Source organism: Gossypium hirsutum, chromosome A13 (assembly GCF_007990345.1).
Source record: "Gossypium hirsutum isolate 1008001.06 chromosome A13, Gossypium_hirsutum_v2.1, whole genome shotgun sequence".
NCBI lineage: Eukaryota > Viridiplantae > Streptophyta > Magnoliopsida > Malvales > Malvaceae > Gossypium > Gossypium hirsutum.
Window position 1 is genome coordinate 65,290,144 of NC_053436.1, and position 21,944 is coordinate 65,312,087.

The window sequence follows — 21,944 nt, forward strand, 5'->3', positions numbered from 1 at the left end:
TAGCCGGAGCTATTTCGAACTGCACACTTAGTGTCGAACATAGTCGATTATCATCATGCTCAAACCGTAATCAAATATTTATACAATTTATGCATTATCAAAGCATTAAAACATAACCATAACATCATTTATCACGTACGAACTTACCTCGTACTTGAAATTTGACGATTCAGATCGTTTACTCGATAATCTTCATTTTCCTCGATCTAAATCTGAATTCCTCTTTTCTTGATCTATATGTATTCAAAATTAATCGTCTTAATCACCAACACATTAAATTTAATACACAAACACATATTTGGGCATTTTTTCACTTTAGCCCCTAAAATTACACATTTTGACATTTTAGTCCTTATTACACAAAACACCAAATATATATAAAATTCATCAAAACTATGCCTTAGCCGAGTTTTCTTATGGTCCCTATCAGCCCATATTTATCATTTATTTCACATTTTAGTCCCTCAATTTCTCATTTTCATAATTTAGTCCAAAATAATCAAATTCATCAAAAATTCCAATACAAAACATAATAATCTAACACATATTTTCCATTTACTATCATCAAACTTCATAAAACTCACATTATCAACAATGGCTTAACTCAAAATCATCAACAATTTCCAAAATTCATACATGGGCATGATAGTATACAGAGCAACGATCACAAAAAAGTAGAAATTATTAAAAACCGATAAAAAACACATATCTAATTGATGCTTGCAAGTGCCAAATGTTTGAAGGCTTTAAAACCCTATTTTCTTTCTTCAATTTCTGCTAGAAAAGATGAACTAATGACCAAATTTTGTTTTTTTAATTATATTAACATATTATTCCAATTACTATTTTAACCTTTGTTTAAACATAAAAGTAAACACAAAACGGATGGTTATTAATGTCCATTAACCTTTTCAATGGTCTTATTGCATCATAAGGACGTCTCATTTAAAGAGACATAGCAATTAAGCACTTTAACAAATAGAAGGCCACTTTTACATTTTATGCGATTAGGTCCTTTTATCAAATTAAGCACACAAATGATTAAATTTTCATACGAAACTTTCACACATGTTTAACCACATACTGTAAACACGAAAAATAATATTAAAATAATTTTTCTAACTCATATTTTTGTGGTCCCAAAACCACTATACCGATTAGGGTCTAAACCAGGCTGTTACATCTTCAGTCTTGAAGGAGATCCTGCTTTTGAGCTGAATCCGTTGGCGGTTCTTCGAGTAATTTTTGTGTTCTACTCTGCGTGTCCCCTTTAGGTCTACTTCTAATGTGTTTATATATGCTTTAGAATGCTCACAAACCCTAAAAATTAGTTTTTTCCGTGTGTTTGGGAAATAGGGAGCGATACCGACATGGGCTGCCACATGGGCGTGCAGCTAGCCCGTGTGGATCACATGAGCGTCTGCTATGCCCTTGTGGAAATGGTCTTGGCCATGTGGATCTTTAAATCAGCCTGTTTTGTCTGTTTTTGGCCCGTTTTCTGCTCCTTTTGTTCCTCTATGCTCTCCAAAGTATAAAACATGAAATTAAAGGATTAAGTGCATCAAATTCACTAAATTAAATAATAAATCATCCAAAAACATGCTAAGCATGGGATTAAAATGTGTTACTTTTATGGTTTATCAAATATCCCCACACTTAAGTGTTTGCTTGTCCTCAAGCAAAATCCTCAACTCATAATTAAAATTAATATCTCTCAACTTGTAATTCTCATCAATAATGTTTTGTCATAATTCACAAATAATCACACATTGATAATTCAACTAAAATAGCCCTAAAGATTCAAACAATCCAAGTCAAATATTTTTAAGATATGAAAACATAGGTATATCCCATTATCTAAGTAATTACCTTTAATTCAAAACTGACAAGATTTTACATCCTCACTAAAGATTCACTCAAATCACTCAAAGTGTTTAAGGTTCAAAAATTAAGCACTCAAAAGTCAATTATGAAAAGTCATTACCATAGGCTTACATGAAAATCAAATCTCCACCACTATAAATGAGATGATACACAAATCAAAAGGTCTTTAAAGGGTTGTAATGGGGCTTGGGTTAAAGGTGTGGATAAAGGCTGAAAAAGAGGGTTAGAATCGAGATCGAATTGATAAATTACCTAATTAGAAAAATAAACTAATACTGAATAATTACATCAATCGAAATTAATAAAGAATAACACGAGCTTTTCTCAGGATATGAACTTAACTACTTAAGCTCAAAAACATAGAACTAGTGATAATGTGTTTGTATTTTTTTAAGAACAAGAATAATAAATAATAAGAAAAAAATTTAACAATGAAACAAAAGAACATAGTTAAACAACTCACCAAATCAAATCTCGACAAAAAAGGAGTCAATAAAATGAGAAACAATTCTCAATGAATCAAAAATAAGTTATGGGTTAATATTAATGGGTAAATCAAGAAAAGGTTTGTTAGGCTCGAAGGGGTTCACTAATGGTTAATTATGGAGGTAGGATTTTTATGGGATAAGTGGGTTAAAACCTAGGTGCCTTTATCATCTCAGTATATCAAATCAAAGGTGTGGTCTCAAAATGTATAATCGAAGAAAGTTCTAGAATAAAAAATCAATATTGACACACTCATAACCAATAATAAAGTGAGCAAGAAAAAAAATGTATGCTCTAAAGGCTCAAAATCTCAAAAAAAATTATGGCTTTTGATGTCAATCTTGTAAATTTCAAACTTCAAGGTAATACTTCAATTTAGGGAAACAATCTAAAATTTTTTAATTCTAAAAATAGACTTGTCATGCTTGATTCTCTAGTGTCTTAAAGTTTAAACCATCAATGCACAAATCCTTATGAATTTAATCTAAAACATATCAATAAGAATTATAAATCGAGGAAAAGTTCATTCTAATAGTGATATGAGAAAAGTACTTAAAAACAAAAGGCAAAATTCAGCGATTTGCAAGTAATCATATAAATAACCTCCCTACACTTAAGATTTACATTGTCCTCAATGTACAAACAAATATAATATATTATAACTAGAATATCGTAAGAGAGGGAGAGAATTGAAACTGCCATGACTGTTGGATGGAATTCCCAAAATAGTGAAAAGCGGAATTGTAGATAAATATAGAGGTAGTGCAAAATTCTGAGCAACTAATAAGAAGATAAACACAATAATGAAGAAGATTAAAAAGGGTTACTCGATTAGAAACAACCATAATAATTAAAATAGAGTTCAAAATATAAAGACAAAATAAAGATAAAAATAAAAATAAAAATAAAAATAAAGATAAAAATAAAAATAAAAATAAAAATAAAAATAAAAATAAACATAAAGATAAAAATGGACTCAATGGTCCTCATCATCAGAGAAGTTAGCATTGTGAGTCGTCGGTGCTGAAGATGAAATATGGAAGTGTTGACATATCTGCTATAGAGTGGAATCGATGTTGTCGAACCTTTGAAAACACTGCTGCTCGAATCGAGTAAATTGCTCCAAGAGGTCCGCAAGGGTAGCAGCAGAATGAGTAGGGCGATGACTCAAAGGTGGTGGTGGAGGTGAATCCTCGTGGTAGGGAGGAACATTATTAGTGAAGTACTTTGGGTCATGCTGAACGTCAGACTGAAATAGTCTGTACTGAGAGGGGTCCACTCTACGTTGCCGCTCGATCATCTTCATGTGGATCATGCTTGAGATGCCCTGAAGGGACATCTGGCTGACGAGGGTAAGTGCCGAGGACTGCTCCAGTATGTCAAGTAAATAGAAGTGTCAAGCGAGACGAGTCACGTAAGGACCGAGACAGATGGGGCCCTTCTTATGGCGGTCAGTCTGATGGAGGAAAGATAGCGCGATGAAGTACGCTAAATAAAAAAATGGCCATGGGCCATGCTCCATAAGAAGTAGGCGTCGTGAGTGCTAACAGCACTGATGCTCTCTTTCTGACCTGTTAAGGTGTGAGCGAGGAGTACTTGAATGTATCGTAGGGCTGGAGAGAGAGAAGTTGCCTTCGAGCGACTCGTGCCATATGGTATCTTACTGTCAGTAAAATTGGTCTAACAACGCGAGGGCAAGTCATGGATGTGCCGATGAAGCTGAAGGAAGTCCTCGGTGCTTATGAACTCTTCTGTGTAAAGTCCTATAGCAGCACCAAACTCTGGGATGCTCAAATGTCGCACCAACCCACCAAGGCGAAAGGTAATGGTGCCTGGCTCGTCATGGACTGTCATGACCTGCTAGATCGAAAATGTAGCACAGAACTCCAAGGTGAGCTCCGTGTTAGTGGGTTCGATGATGGTAAAGAATCTATCCTACAGAGCTATGGCAATAATCACGCGCACGTCATCAGGAAGTCAGACCTGCTCTAACGCAGCCCAATCAATGCAGCGGCCCAAACTAAGTGGTCGCACTCGATGGAGCTGGTATAAGTCCTCCTGTGGGCCCCTTGAAAATCGGAGATAAGGGTGGCCAGCCTCGGTAGATGCACTTGAGGAGAAGGTCCCACTGGAGCCCTTCCATTTTTCGAAGCAGGGACAACGATCTTCGTCTTGCCTCGTGTATTTGTCATAACGTGTCTATAAGTAAAAGACTTTAATTAATAACTAAAACAATCACCAAATCTGTAAGCCAAAATCTTAGTAGTCCTAAATAATATGTTGCTTCCTAAAACAATGTGGATGAAATCTCAAGCATGCCAAAAACATATAGTGAAGCTGAGTAAGAATCAAAGGGATCAAATAAAGAAGAATAATTAAAAGAAAAGAATTATCACTAAATATAACAAATCAGAACTAAAGGACAAATCAAGCTTTACTTAAAATAGAAGTCCTAATTGTATTAGACAAAAATCAAGAAATAAAATAATAAAACAAATACAAAACATTAGTGAATCTAATTAAACTAAAGATAATCAAAATGAACTCAAAACTGAACACAAAAAGAAGCAGAATAAAAGAAGAAAAATTAAGGAAGAAACTAAAGAACATAATGAAAACTCAAAGAATAGAAAATAATAAATAAAAGAGCATAATACGGATAATAAAATAGAAGAAAATAAAGGAAAATAAAAATAAAGATTAAAGGACCGGAGGTGAGTGGTGTGAACGGTGGTGGATTTGTGAGTTGAGGGGAAGAAGAGGAAGGATGGAGGAAGGGAAAGATGGTGTTGGGGCGCACGGTGCTTGGCCGAGCGGTAGGAGGGTCGGTTGAAAGGGGAACGGGCAAGGAAGAGATGAAGGGTAGTATGAGGGGGTGTGCTTTTAAGGTTTGTCTGTAACACCCCTTACCCGTATCTGATGTCAGGACAGGGTTCGAGGCGTTACCGAACTTAAACATTCACAAACATGCAAAACCGGGCCACAAAATTTTGTCCAAATTAATACTTTTCAAACACATGAATATCGTCTCTTATACGGGCCTTCGAGGCCTAAAACATACATCGGGGTGGTTCGGGACTAAACCGGGAACTTTCGATAAACTTTGGATAACTTAACAAATTTTCTTACTTTGGAGAGTCACACGCTCGGGTGGGTTGGGACACGCTCATGTCCTCAGCCCGTGTAACTCTCTATTTGTGACGTCAGCAAATAATTTGAACCACACGGCTAGGCCACACGCTTGTGTGCTAAGCCGTGTCCTCCACACAGCTGAAATACATGGTCGTGTCTTTGCCCGTATGGCCAACACTTAGGCTATTTTCCAAGCCTTTTGTTACCATTAATACCTCACATACTTAAATACATTATAGACACATATAATGTAGCATCAAGTAGATAATTAAACATCCTCCATTAAGACTCAATTGTAATATTCATATGTCATCATACATATGTTTTGCTTACTCATTTTATACCAAGTCTAAACATACCAATTTACAATAAATTGAACATGTCATTTTGATCATCACTTATACATTTATACCATGCTTGATATTATTTCACATTCACAAATGACATGCTTGCCTAAGTCATTCCACACCAATTTTGTTTTCCAGCATTATTGACTTATTGCCATATCACACTTTTATTCTCTGATTATGACCATTTCGTTTGGTCATAAGACATTCATCAAGCATGCGTACTATAGCACTAACCATTCATATAAAAGAAATATAATCACATGACCACATTGCAAGGCATCAATACATAGTTTGGATAAATAGGCTTACAAGCCATCACCCATATAAGCCACGTCTCATGGCTAAACACAACGAATCAATTTAAGCCAACATCTTGGCCAAATCATGAGAATACACATCATAATAACTAAGTCCCTATACATGCCACTCACTCAAATACACTTAAGGTTTATCAATACCCCAACGGTAATAGCTTGATAGTGTGATGCTACCTCCGACGATCTCCAATCCAGAGCAGACCTGACAACACTAAAGAAATGAAAAGGAGGGAGTAAGATTTACGCTTAGTAAGTCCATATGAAAATAATAAGCAATATGCATGTATGCTTTTCAAGGGAATACAACTTTAATTACACTTTTACTTATTTTTCGGTCATGATGTTTTCTCGTAGTTATTAATTTATTTATATCTGGAGCTACGGAACTCCAAATTAAGATCCACTAATTCTCCCTAAAACTAGACTCACATATATTCTTACCATAAAATTTTTAGAATTTTTAGTTTAGTTAATAAGTACAATTTATTCTTTAAAGTTACCCCTTTTTTGTTGTATAATAATTCTGACCCATCTTCACTAAAAATTATTTATCTCATAATACATTACTCAGATGACATTCTTGACTATTTTTATAAAAAATAGACTCATTAAGGATTCTAAACATATAAATTATAATGCATAACTATTTTTTTTTACAATTTTCAATTATTTTCTCAAATCATAACAAGGGATTTCAAAATCATTCTGACTCTGTCTCACAATAATTTAAATATCTCATAATCTAATATTCATTTTCTTACACCATTTCTTCTATGTGAAACTAGGCTCAATAAGCTTTAATTTCATATTTTATTCAACCTCAAATTCAATTTCCACAAAGTTTGGTGAATTTTCAAAATTTGACTACAACTACTGTCCAAAATAGTTTTAGTACAAAAATGATGATGACTAAGTCCATCACACCTTCATTTCTGTTAAATTAGAAATCTATGCATTTATAAAAACATATCATAGTCCACCAAATTAACACAACATCATTTCACAATACTCATGGACTTACCATTCGTGGATTTCATATTCAATTGAGTTTCTGTACATACCTGTACTCATTCATAACATAACTCAAGTTTGTTCTCACCAATGACATACCTCATTGAGATCATCATCAAATCATTCCTTGAATTACCCGTTGAACACTAGGAATACTAATGGATACACGGAAACTTGCACATAGTGCCATATACGCAGTTAGAACCAACTCATAGTGCGTAACGTATGTAGCTAAATCTACCACATATTTTGTAATGCCCGCATTTGAGCTACTCATGGTTTTGTACACAAAGTCAGCACCCGGACCCCAAAGCATTATCATGTAATGCCCGCTCATTGAGCTACTCATAGGTTTATACACAAAGTCAGTACCCGGACCCCAAAGCATTAACATGATATGCTCGCTCAGCGAGTTACTCACGGGTCTATACACAAAGTTAGTACCGAACCCACATTATATATATCACTTGTCTCATAAATTCAGACACAATTCATGAGTTCAGACCACATTATTTCTCATGACATATCTCGTGTATCCTATTCTACTCCTAAGGTTCAAACCAAAACACTTGCTCATAATATCGTTTGTTCTTCCATCATACATTTCATACTTTCATGATAGTAATAAAACATTTAAATGCACATATTATCTAAGCATTAAAATATGTTACAACATCACATTATTTGCTTATGTACTTTCTTGTCGAATTTTCATCAAGAATATCCATATAATCAATCATAAAATTTATATAATAATAACAATAAAGCATTTAATATTTAATTATAACATTGCATTATTATTATCACGCAACTTACTTCAAATGAAAATTTCGGTCGATTATTCCATTTTAGTCCATAACCTCGTGCTTTCCGATTTAAGCTCGAATCTCGATTTTCTTGATCTATAATGATAAAATCCACTATTTTAATCATCATGTTAACCAATACATTTCATAATTTATACTTTGGAAAAATGACCATTTTGTCCCTAGACTTCCACAAATTTACGATTTTACCCCTAGGCTCGTAAATCGATTTTAATCGAATTTCCTCACTACCCAAGTCCAGATGAATTCTTTTTATACTAGGAGCAACCCACGATTCTCATTATTACTAATACTAATAACTCATTTTGCCATCTTTACAAAATGGTCCATTTTAGGTGTTTTCATGAAAATCCTTTCACAAAAGTTGTTTATTACACAACCATGAATCATTTTCTTCCATAAAATATCAGAAAACAACATAAATATTCACATAGAAAAACCCTATACTTTCAACCATTTTGCAAAATAACCCCCCATTAGCTAGCTCATGCTACAAGGGTTCCAAAAATACAAAAATCAACAAAAAATGACCATCAAAATGACTTACTAGTAAGGGTTGCAAGTGGCTAAAAATTTCAAGCTTCCATGGAGGTTCTCCTTCAATATTTTGGCAGAGAAAGGAAATGGAGAAGAGAAATGACCACTTGTTTTATTTTATTAGTATTTGCTTTTGTCATCAAATACCAAACCATTACCAACTTTGACTATTTTGTCAATTCTTGTCCCCTATGGCCGGAAATAACTAATTTAAAGGCCTATTTGCACTTTAAAGACCCACAATTATGGTTCTCTAGCTATTTAACACATTTAGCTAGAAAAATAAAACTTTTGCCCCTTATGCGATTTAGTCATTTTCCGTAATTAAGCTCACAATCGCTAAAATTAATTAACCAAAATTTTCATGCACTTGTATAATCATGCTATGACACATAAAATAATATTAAAAACAATTTCTCCAGCCTCATAATAGTGGTTCTGAAACCATTATCCCGACTAGGCCCAAAATCGGGCTGTTACATTGTCGATGGAGACTAGAGGGAGGGGGTTTGGGGAAAGCTGTGGTGATCAGCAGTGGGGGGGAAATAGAAGGGGCGGTGGTATTGGGTGGAAAGAATATGGGTAGGGAGAAAGTGGCGGCGGGTAGGGTTAATGTGGGGGAAGAAGACAAACTATAAAGATAAAATACAAGTTGGGGACTTTAAAAGGGTAACACAGTCATGTGAGGCCCGTGTTGGGCCACATGGTCGTGTCACACTCCCGTGTGATCTGAATCCTAGTCCATGTGCGGTTAATGAAATAAGCCTAGTCTTTACATGGCCTTGGACACACCCATGTGTCCAGGCCATGTCGCACGGCCGTGTGCAATGTTGTTCGCTTCTCCCATGCACATGTGGCCTCCCACACGCCCGTGTTTTCGAACACATGGCCATGTACGTCGCCTGTGTAGCTCTCTAACTTGTTTAAAAATTGAAAATCTAGCTCCAGTTTTTACACGACTTAGGACACGCTTGTGTGTTCAAGCCGTATGGTTCACACTACCATGTCGCATGCCCGTGTAGCCTCTTTTAGCTCGTGTCTCTGTCATTTTTTTTTGGATTTAAGCTTTAGGGCTCACACGGCCGAGAACACTCCGGTGTGTCTAGGCTGTGTGGGTCACATGGCCATATCGCATGATGTGTAACTCATTATTGCCCCTATGTTAAGTTGCACGGCCTAGGACACGCACGGCCTAGGACACACTTGTGTGTCCAGGCCGTGTGAGTCAAAAACCTACATAATATGAAGTAAAAATAGGAAAATTAGCAGTGTTAGTACTCGGGTTGCCACCCAAGAAGCACTTATTTAAAGTCTAATCTCGACTTACCTCATATTCACGCGGTCACAGTGGATCACGGAGTCGAGACTCCTCTTTCTCACTGTTAATTCCTTTATTTAAATAAGGTTTAAGTCGGGTACTGTTTACCTTGAAAGTGCCAAAATAAGAATGAGTTACCTTGACTGTAATGTATGGAAAGACATTGAGTACCATCAAAGGAGTTACTCCGTTTACGTTAAGCTCTGAAGTGAAAATTCGAGGGTCGGTTTCATCTAATAAGACCTAGTCCCCTACCTTGAATTGTTTCGTCTCATCTTTATGCTGGTCCTGGTTTTGTTTTGATTCGGCATTGTGTTTTTTTGGTTTCTCCTTGACATGTGTCCACCATTCGTCTAGTTCATCGATTTGAAGCCTTCATTCTTCATGACTATTCTAATGTTGTCGCATGAGCTAGAACGTGGCTCATTTGTGCTCCTTGAAAATTTTTCCTGCAAAGAGGGTTGAACCACATAATTAATCTTATTGTCAAGATTTAGAAAATCACATTCATCACTCGATGTCTTAACTGAATCACGAGCCTGAAAAGTGATTGTTTCATCACCTACATGAAGAGTTAGTTAACAAGTACCAACATCTATGATAGTTCTAGCAATTGCCAAAAAATAGCGTCCTAAAATTAAAGGGACATCACTATCCTCATCCATGTTCAACAAAGTCAACTGGGAATATGAATTTATCAATTTTTACGAGTACATCTTCAACAATACCCCTAGGAAATCTAATGGTTTTATCTTCTAATTGAATGCTCATTCTAGTTTGTTTAGGTTTCCCAAGACCTAGCTGTTTAAACATTTTGTAAGGCATGACATTAATACTTGCCCCTAAATCAGCTATAGCATTATTTACATTTAAACTACCAATTAAACAAGGAATGGTAAAACTCCCTGGATCTTTCAATTTGTTGGGTAGTTTATTCTATAGAATAGCTGAGTAGACTGTATTTAGCTCCACATGCGATGAACCATCTAACTTCCGTTTGTTTGCCAGAAGCTCCTTTAAAAATTTAACTAAGTTGGGCATCTACAAAAGAACTTCAATAAACGATAAGTTAATATGTAATTTTTTTTAAAATGTTAAGAAATTTACCGAATTGTTCATTTGTGCGGTCTTTTTTTGTCGCGTTGGGGTATGGCACACGAGGTATATATTCTTTACTCACTGGTTTTTGTTTACTCTGATTTTCATCCACCTTATCTTTATTTACCACACTTTCTTTGTAACATCCTGAATTAGGGCCTAGTCAGAACAATGGTTTTGGGACCACAAATCTGACACAATATTTTTTATTATTATATTTTTATGGTCTACAATTTTACGGGATGATTTCGTGAAAATTTCGTTCGAAAATTTGAGTTCTACATGTTAGAGGTGTTTAATTGTTATGAAATTTTGAATTGGAGGCCCTTAAATGGCAATTATACCATTGGATAATTTGTTGGCAAAAATGGATATGAAATGGGTGAAATAGAATATTTTTAAGTTAGGGGCATTTTGGTAATCTAGTAATTATAATGAATTAAAAACAAAATTAAAAGCCAATTTTTGTCCATCTTCTACCCCACGGCCGAAACTTGCAAGGAGAAGACATAGCTAGGGTTTTTCAAGCTTCCAAGCTCGATTGTAAGTCCGTTCTAGCCCCGTTTTTAATGATTTTTACGTTTTTGAAATCCTCGTAACAATATCTACTCATTTCTACCCATATTTTGAGCTAGGGTTTGTGTTTAAAAATCTACCCATGGATGGCATCAATGTGTTTTGATGTCTAATGGTAGCAAATGAATGCTCGGTGTGTAATAAATGACTTTTACTAAGTGATTTTCAATGAAATTGTTAAAAAGGACTGTTTTGCAAAAGTTACAAAATTTGTCATAAAAGTGTGATTTAGTGGAAATTAGGGGCTGCTATAGTTATGAAAATGATTTGGATAGGCTTAAAATGCAAGGAAATTAGATAAAAATTGGCTTACAAGCCTTGGGGAAAAAGTGCAAATATGTGAAAGTTTAGGGGTCAAAATGCAAATTTGATTTTTGGACCCATATGAATAATGTGACTAATTAGTAAGCTAAATGTGATATTATAGATCAAAGAAAATGAGATTCGGGCATAGATTGGAAAGGAATGAGATTATGGACTAAATCAGAATATATAGCTGTGCTCGCATTCGATGTAAGTTCGTGTGTCAATAGTATTGCAATGCTATGTTTGAATTGAAAATTATATATTATTATTGCATGAATGGAATGATTTAACATATTGAAAAATGATGAAAGAATGATATATAAAAATTGTAAGAACAATGATATAAATATTGAAAAATGATGAAAGAATGGTATATAAAAATTGTAAGAACAATGATATATGACTAGTAGCACATGTAACACCCCGTACCCGAGATCGTTGCCGGAGTCGGACATGAGGGGTTCACAGACTAAATTCGCTTACTATCGCAGTCCATTTTAAAAATTTTCCAGGCAGTTGGCTAACTGCGACACTGTCACCTTAAAAATCATATCTTGAGTTTCACAACTCGAAAATCAGTTTTGTAATTTTTCCCTGAAACTATACTCATATGCCCATCTACATATTTTTTTCTAGAATTTTTTGTTGGGCCAATTAGTACAGTTTATTAGTCAAATTCTCCCATGTTACAGGGGTCGACTACACTGACCTTTGCTCATTATGACTTGGATATCTCCCTGCACAGAGCTTCAATACTGATACCGTTTGTTTCTATGGAAACTAGACTCAGAGAGGAATCTATACATATATGGAATGACTCCTAATTATCTCTGGTTAATTTATAATGAATTTCCAAAGTCGGAACAGGGAATCCAGAAACTGTTCTGGCCCTGTCTCACGAGAACCTGAATATCTCTTAACATACTGTCCATATGATCGTTTCGTTACTTTCCTATGAAAATAGATTCATCAAGGTTCATTTACATAATTTAATAATTATTTAATTCCAATCCTACTATTTTTAGTGATTTTCCAAATCTACATCACTACTGCTGCTAGCATCTGCCTTTAAGGTAGACTTTACCTATTTCATAGTTTCCATGATTCAACTAGCCCTTTTTGCATAAATAGCACAAATTATGATAGTGATTAACCATTCCATACCAAATGATTATAACATTATGCTCAAACATATATAAGCCATTTTCGCATGGCTATATACATTAACCAAAATATTCTTCTGCCACTAGTCTATTTTATACATGCCATAAGATAATCCAAAACATAGCAGTACCAAACAGTGGATAGTGATAGTGTGACTAGTTGCTGACGATCCCCGAGCCTGTAGCTTCGCAATGAGATCTATAAAACAGAGGAAACAGAGTAAACGGAGTAAGCATTACAATGCTTAGTAAGTTTTAAGCAGTGTCAACAGATAACAATCAAATTATAACATAGTTGTTCGTATTTTTATTTCACTCTTCCTTCGGGCATACCATCCCTTTACCGAATACGCACATCTCATCATATACAATAGGCAGATAAACTTTCACATAAAAGTGGGCTCATGTGACATAGATATATCGTATGATTTCACATCACCTCTCACACTGATCCGATGTCACATAATCATAGGAATAGTTTCATAGATTGCTCTCGTATGCATCACATAACTACCTTATGATTTAGTGCAAATCAAGCTCACATATAAACTTGGAGTACATACCTGTTTAACCTTTCGCATTGAATATATTTATAAGCAATTCTTATTACAAAGTCTTACCCGGACATAATCTCCACACGAAGTTATCGGGTCTTACCCGGACAAATCCCCACACGTAGTCATCGGGTCTTTAGAGCTCGGATATAGTACGAGCACAAAGCTTACGGACATTAATCAGTGATAATATTCTCGCATAAAGCCTGCGGGGTTTTAACCCAGATATAGTACTGACACAAATGCCCTTCGGGACTTATCACATTCATCACATCGGCCATTAGGCCCTATCACATATATATACACTTTCACATTCATCACATCGGCCATTAGGCCTTATCACATATATACACTTTCACATTCATCACATCGGCCATTAGGCCTTATCACATATATACACTTTCACATTCATCACATCGGCCATTAGGCCTTATCACATATATACACTTTCACATTCATCACATCGGCCATTAGGCATTATCACATATATACACTTTCACATTCATCACATCGGCCATTAGGCCTTATCACATATATACACTTTCACATTCATCACATCGGCCATTAGGCCTTATCACATATATACACTTTCACATTCATCACATCGGCCATTAGGCCTTACTATCATTTCATATTCGAATACTCATAAACTTACAATATCACGATTTAGAATTCAAGTATGGGTTTAATCAATAGCTTGTGAGCAACTAAAACAAGTTTATCAAGGTTCACAACAAAATCTCAAATTCAGCACAAGCTGTTTTTCCTGAGCAATAGTCACTAAATTATTTATGACTGGAGCTACAAAACTCCAAATCACTTTCTGTTAATTTTTCCTGAATATAGACTCATATATCTTCCATCCATAAAATTTCCAGAATTTTAGGTTTGGCCAATCAATACCAGATTTTTCTTAAAGTTTCCCCTGTTTCACTGTTTGACTAATCTGACCACTCTTCACTACGAATCAAATTTCTCATTTTACAGAATTCAAAATGTGTTGTATTTGATTTCATTTGAAACTAGACTCATTAAGCTTTAATTTCATGTCTCATTCAGCCTCTAATTCAAGTCCATAAATTTATGGTTATTTTCTAAAGTCACGTTACTGCTGCTGTCCGAAGCAGACTATTTCAAATTACCCTTAAATTCCCAAGCTCAAACACTTAAGAACTTACCATTTGAGCTTAGAACATATCATGGCCACATCATATCTTACTAAATCAACTCATCATGTCCTATTATAATTGAATTTACTCAACGTTTAAACACTTAAAACTTACCTCGGAAATTACCGAACGATTACGACGGCTATTCGATCACTTTTTCCTTTCCCTTATCCAACTTGATCCTCTAGGCTCTTGAGCTAAATCAAACAATTTACTTCCCAAATTAAACATAGTCATACGACATCCATATACATTTTATACTAGCCGAAATGTACCATCAAGATATACTTTACTCAAATAATTTACCTTGGCCGATCATGTATAATGTTTTGTAGCTTAATAAATTTAACATACATTATGTATTCATAATATTTGTGCAGCCAATTATCCATGGTCATACACACACAATCAAAAATAAATACCAAATTTTCATATCCTTTATGCCCTAAGCCGAATACACTAGTCATGTTCACCTACATTTTTCAAGTACAACATTCTCATATTCGGCATTAGTATCAAGCATAATAGCCAATTCTTCCCACCATTTCCAAAACCAATTCATCAATGCAATCATACCATTACAAATCAACTTAAAATAACCATATCTAATAATCAAATACCTATAGCATTGCACATTTCTCGCATAGCAAGTACAACTAAATTCATTATTAACATATATATATCTAAACAGTTAACTACAAGATTTAATCACCATTATCAAATCATAAAACAACTTATAACCATCATCTATATTTACTTCCCATAAACCGAAATAACCATTACATCATCTTTAAAACACTTTGCATTTTACCCATTTAATCAAGCCAAATCTCAAGACCATTCCATCACACAAATTATACCATAAATCATACTTACAATTTAAGTTAATGCATGACCGAAAATCACCATCATTAACATCATTATCAAACTAAAACCAAAACACATCTATCATCCGTATACCAAACTTACCAAAACAAACTACTATGAGTTTCAAGCTTATTGACCGAATCTCAAACCTCAAAATTCTAAGTTTAATCTATGGGATAAGTAGAGTTTGAACTAATCATCTCAAACATGCATAGATTTTCAAGAATCATTCAATACATACCTCATTCTAGCCATCTTCTAAGCCAAAAATCAAAGCAACCAAACTTTCTTCTCCCTCCCTTTAGGCTACGGCAATGGAGGAAAGGATGAACAACTTTGGTTTCTCCTCCCACTAATTATTATCTAACATCTTTCTTTTTTTTTTCTAATACTTATTTCCTATTATAAAACCATGTAGTCATTATAATATTAATACAAAATGCATATGCTTTGTATCCCATACCCTCATGGCCGGCCACTTCCTCTAAAGTGGGGAATTTGACATGCAAACCCATCATTTCACAACATGCATTATTAGGCCACTTTACATTTGCCTAGCACATTTCCAAATTTTCTCACATAAGTCCTATTTGAAAAAATTCACTTACCATTAACAAAATTCAAACATGAAATTTTCACACATGCATATGTACATATAATGAGCATCAACTATGACGGTTAATTATCTTTATGACTTGGTTTAGTGGTCCTGAAACCACTTTCCGACTAGGGTCACTTTAGGGGTGTCACAGCATATGAAATGTTGGATGGTTCAATTATTGATGGCTTGCTATATAATAGCTGAATATATTGAGAATTTGATATAACATGATGTTTTATTAAGTTGGATAACTTGTGAAAGAGTGAAAAGGAAGGTAAGTTTGTATGTAAATAATATATCGATTCTTTTTTTTATGTTATTATCTTTTGTTATTATATGAGATGTAGCTGCCTATAGAATGATCATTTGATGTAAATTATGAATCGAAATTGACTAAGAATGAATTAGTAAAATGTTGATAAGTGAAGAATTTCCCGATTGGGCCTTCGGAATAGAAAAGATACGAATAATCCTTTGTGAGAACACATGTGTAGTACTATGTGCAGGCTACCATGTGTTTAAGACAGTTTTAGGTCACGTGTGTAGTACTAAGTGCAGGCTACTACGTGTACCAGATTGTTAGGTCGCATGTGTAGTACTAAGTGCAGGCTACTATGCGTGCCCGATAGCTTCAATCACGTGTGTAGTACTAAGTGCAGGCTACTACGTGTATCTGATGGTTAGGTCACGTGTGTAGTACTAAGCGCAGGCTACTACGTGTACCAGATTGTTACACTACACCAAAACAGACTTTTAGCGGCGTTTTTAGCGGCGTTTTAAAAGGAAACGCCGGAAAAAATCAAATAGATGGAGTTTTAGCGGAGTTTTTAAAAAAAACGCCGCAATAGATCGAGCTTTAGCGGCGCTTTTTCAAAAACGCCGCTAAAAGTTTAAGCAAGACGACGTCGTTTTACATGAGCTTCATTGGCAGTAGCGGCGTTTTCCCAAAAACGCCGTAACAGATCAAACTTTTGTGGCGTTTTAAAAAAAAAACGCCGCTAGAGTTCTGCCTTTTGCGGCGTTTTTAGAAAAACGCCGCTAAAATGTTAAACAAAACGACGTCGTTTTATATGAGCTTCAATGACATTAGCGGCGCTTTCCTAAAAACGCCGTAATAGCTCGCACTTTAGCGGCATTTTTGTAAAAAACGCCGCTATAGGTCGCATAATTAGCGGCGTTTTTTTGTAAACGTCGCTAATAGGTTAAGGCAAACGACGTCGTTTTAAATTAGCTTCAATGGCATTAACGGCGCTTTACTTAAAACGCCACAATATATCAATCTTTAACGGCGTTTTTACAAAAACGCCGCTAAAACATTAAGCAGACCGACGTCGTTTTGTTTGAACTTCAATGGCATTAGCGGCGTTTCTCGAAAAACGCCGCTAGAGTTTATGGGGCAGACACATTTTCTCTCTTTAACAAAGTAAAACACAACAAAATCATTACATTTTTGAGTTCTTTATTACTTAATATTAGGTGTTTATGGGTGCTAAATATAATATTTGTTTAAATATAATATCATATATTTTATATTTGTTTGAATTTATTTTTAGTGGGGCTTAAAATATAGGTTTAACATTTTGTTAAAGCCCACTAATACTTGCAAATAATTAACCTAAGTCTATTTTAAGTCCAATCATATTATATTTTTAATTTTTGTAAAATTATGTCATTTTAATTTAATATTTTTTATTTATTTAATTTCTTTATATAGTTATCTTAATATTATTTTAATGTTTATATTAGACTACTATATATTATACATTTAGTATAAATTTATTTTTTTATAAATTATAAAATTACATAGTATATATAAAATATTATGAAGTTGAAACCGGATTAGACCAAACTCAAGTATTAAATGTTTCAGTCTAACTTATTTTTTAAATGAATTTAAAATTTTCTATTTAAACTGATGTTTAAATTTAATATTTTTATAGGTTTAAGGTCGGTTATAATTTATGGTTGATGATTTATGTTTTATGATTTAGGGTTTGAGGTTTATAATTTAAAAGGTTATGGGTTTAGGGTTTAAGAGTTAGTGGTTAGTGGTTAGGATTAAGGGATATATATGGGTTTAAGGTTTATGGGTTAGGTGTTAGGGGTTTATATGGGTTAAGAGGATAGAGGATAGGGGTTTAGTGTTTTAAAGTTTATTATTTAGGGTTTATTATTTAGGGTTTAAGATATTAGTGTTTAGAGATATTAGGGTTTAAGGGTTTAAGGTTTAGGGTTTAGGAGTTTAGGGGTTAAAGGTCAATGGTTTATGAATTATGTTTTGTGGTTTAGGGTTTAAGGGATAGATGTTGGGGGTAGGGGTTATGGTTTATGATTTATACTTTAAGGGTTAATTAAGGTTTAGGGTCTAGGGTTTGGGGTTTAAGGTTTATAGTTTAGGGTTTATGGTACAGAGTAAGGGTCTTACCCCTGTTCAAGGATTTAGGGGTAATGTTGTCAGGGTTTAATGTTATGGTTTTCCTGGTAAGCAATAATATTTTATTTTTAGTGTTTTAGGATTTTAGGGTTAGGGTTTATGGTTATATTTAGTGTTTAGGGGTTAGCAGGTTTAAGAGTATACATATTTAATATTTAAAGGGTATACATATTTAATATTTAAAGGGTATATTGGGTTAGGAAGATTTAGGGTTTTAGGGTTTAGGGATTGGGTTTTATGGTTTATGGTACGGGGCTTATGGTTTGGGGTTTGGGGTTTGGGATTTAGGGTTTAGTGTTTAATTTTGGAAATAAAAACTTAAAAAGTTAAAATTTAATATTTTAGTTACTAAGTTTTATATAAAAATATATAAATAATGATAATCTCAGCAGGAAAATTTGAAATAAAAAAGCATAAAAAAATATATGTTAAAAATGAAAAAAAATTAAAATTGTGAATTAGTGGCGTTTTTTTAAAAACGCCATAAAAAATGAGCTATAGTGGTGTCTATAATAAAAAACGCCACTAAAAGTTGACCTATGCCGGCGTTTTAAGTAAAAACGCCACAAATATTTGAGTTTTAATAGGTTAAACGGCGTCGTTTTTCTTTCATTGTCTTTATCCCTAAGTTAAGCCCCGATACTTAGTATTTTTTTCCCAAAACAAAATTTTCCCTATACCCTCAGTTTCCCCAAATCAAACCCTAAGTTGCTTTCCTCCATATTTCACCGATTGAAGGCCTGAGCTTGGTGTTTCTTCTCAATCGATCTTCATCCCCTTTTTTTAACTCTCTTTCTCTCTCAAATCCTCGATTCCACTTCACTCTCCAGATCTCCCCAGGTAATATTCAAACCTTTCTTACGTTTTTTTTCTATTATTCTTTAAATTTATCATCTTTTCAGTTTGTACTTCTTTCTCGTTTGTATTTCATCTTAAAATTTGAAATTGTTGTAGAAATTCATTATCAATAAAATGTCAAATTTTATGACTATTTTAACACAGACCAATCTGACAAGCCTTCATTGTGCTGCTGAACAATCTGCTTGTTGTCTACCGCAATATAAATCGTAAGTGTTGCTTTAAATCCTAATTGATGCGCAGTTATTTGGTTTCTGAAGTTCTATTAACACTCCTAATCCTGTTACTTTCATTTATTTTCATGGGGAGTGGTGGTTTTTTTTTTCCTTCACTGGCAAACAGAAGGTCAGGTAACTTTAATTTCTAAGTCTCTGTTTCTTTTAATTTCTAAGTCTCTGTTTACAAATACAAATACATAAGCTTATGTTCATTGTTGAACGTATGGCGTTCCATAAAGGTTAGGCTGATTGGATGGTGCTGTAGGTTTCCTTGCTTAAATATTTTGTTTCTTTTAATGGTATTGAGCTTGGTCCTATTTCTTCTCACAATGGTCTTCATTAGGGTGACCTGATTTCATTGTATTTGTTTATTTTGTGCACAAAGGGCTTTAGCTATTGGTTACGAAAAGTCAGGAGTAGAGGCAATTTGCATGGTATCAATATAGGATGGATTAGTAATGATTAAATTAATAATAGATTGATGAGGAAAATATAGTTATTTTCATGTGATCATCCTTGGGGAAATTAATAATTGTCTTTGTTGATATATATATAAGGGGTAAGTTGGTGATTAAGCTTAGATAAGTTTATATCATATTAGTTGAATTGATTATGGTAACATTTGTTATAAAATAATAATACTTGATTTTATGGAAGGCAAAAAAACTTTGGTGAATTAAAGTATATATATATATTACTTACTTGTGACTTGGTGATTTATTGGGTTAAAACTTATCGTTATATTTATATTGTGCTCTCATAATTTGATTTCAATTATGCTTTAATAGACCGTTAAAAATAATCAAATGATAATGGTGTCGAACATAACTTAAGGTACATATATACTTGACAACTTGATTTCTATTAAAATATGTCAAAATATGTATACATTTGTGACTGTGAAAATCGTATTATAATAATGTTATACTATCTTATTTATAATATGTTATGAAAATTGTATTATAATCTGCTTTGGTTAGATATGGAGCTATAAAATTTCTTTTGTTGAGTTTTAATGCTTGAGTAATGAATAAGTATGCATGGTTATAAGTATTAAGCCATTTAATCAACTACACTAGGTTGAGTTGACTTGATTGCTAAGTTGTTTGGATATTTTATTACATAATTGTTTGTTAAACTGATGCATATGAAAATACTATAAAATTTGCTTAATTTTGCATAAATTGATTGGTGTTTGAATGCATTTAAATGTTCATTTTAGTTAATATCACATTAGTGTTTTGTCAAAACATAATGATTATGTCTCGAGATCCTAAGAACAAAAATAATCAAATTGTACATTTCTGGGTACAAGTCTCTAGACTTACCAAGCAAGCCTTAAGATAATCATGATCGGAGTCTTGAGACACAAAATTTTGTGTCTCAAGACTGTAAAACATCGAAACTAAAATTATTTTCGATTTTTCAAAAAATTGTACTATCTTTGATTTTAATATTGCTCTCAATCATGGAAGATACTGGGGCTTACTGTTACTTACTAAGCATAATATTAGAAGCTTTAATTTTTTGTCTGAGTGTTCACTTTTTTCTTAGTCCAAATCTTAGTCTACACATTTGCAGGGTAAGTAGTTTCAGTCATGGCTTTATCTCGTCGTCTTTGCTTGCCATTCTTATGGTTTCTCCTCCTGTGCTTGCTTTTGCTGATTCATTTAAAAATCATCACCGTGATGCCGCAATAACACAGTCTAAACAGGTTTAGTTAACAAGAATTTTAATCATCACTTTATACAAGTAAAGACTAATTTAATAATTTTTATAATTAAAATTTGTTTATTATAAAATTCTGTTGTTACGATTGAAAAGTTCTTAGATATTATTATTTATTATTTTAATTAACTATGAATAAATTGTATATATACAGTGAATATTAATTGAAGTTCATTTGTATATATGATATATCAAATTATGATCAGTTATTATTTGAATAAAAATTATTTTAATAATTTATAAATTTATGTAAATTAAAGTTTTTTTAAAAAATTTATTAAAGTAAAACATTGTGTTGACGTAGCTTTATTTTTAGTAATTCTTATAGCTTCTATTTTTTTTATCATTTTATTTGTTTATTCCCACCTGTTATTAGCAAATATAATTAATATTATACCAATCATTAAATGTTGTTTATTTTTAGAACTCATTTGATTGTTTTGTCGACCAAAAACAGACTTCTGTTCTTCAAATGCAATGAGTAGGGAAGTCTCTCGACATTATTAGTGA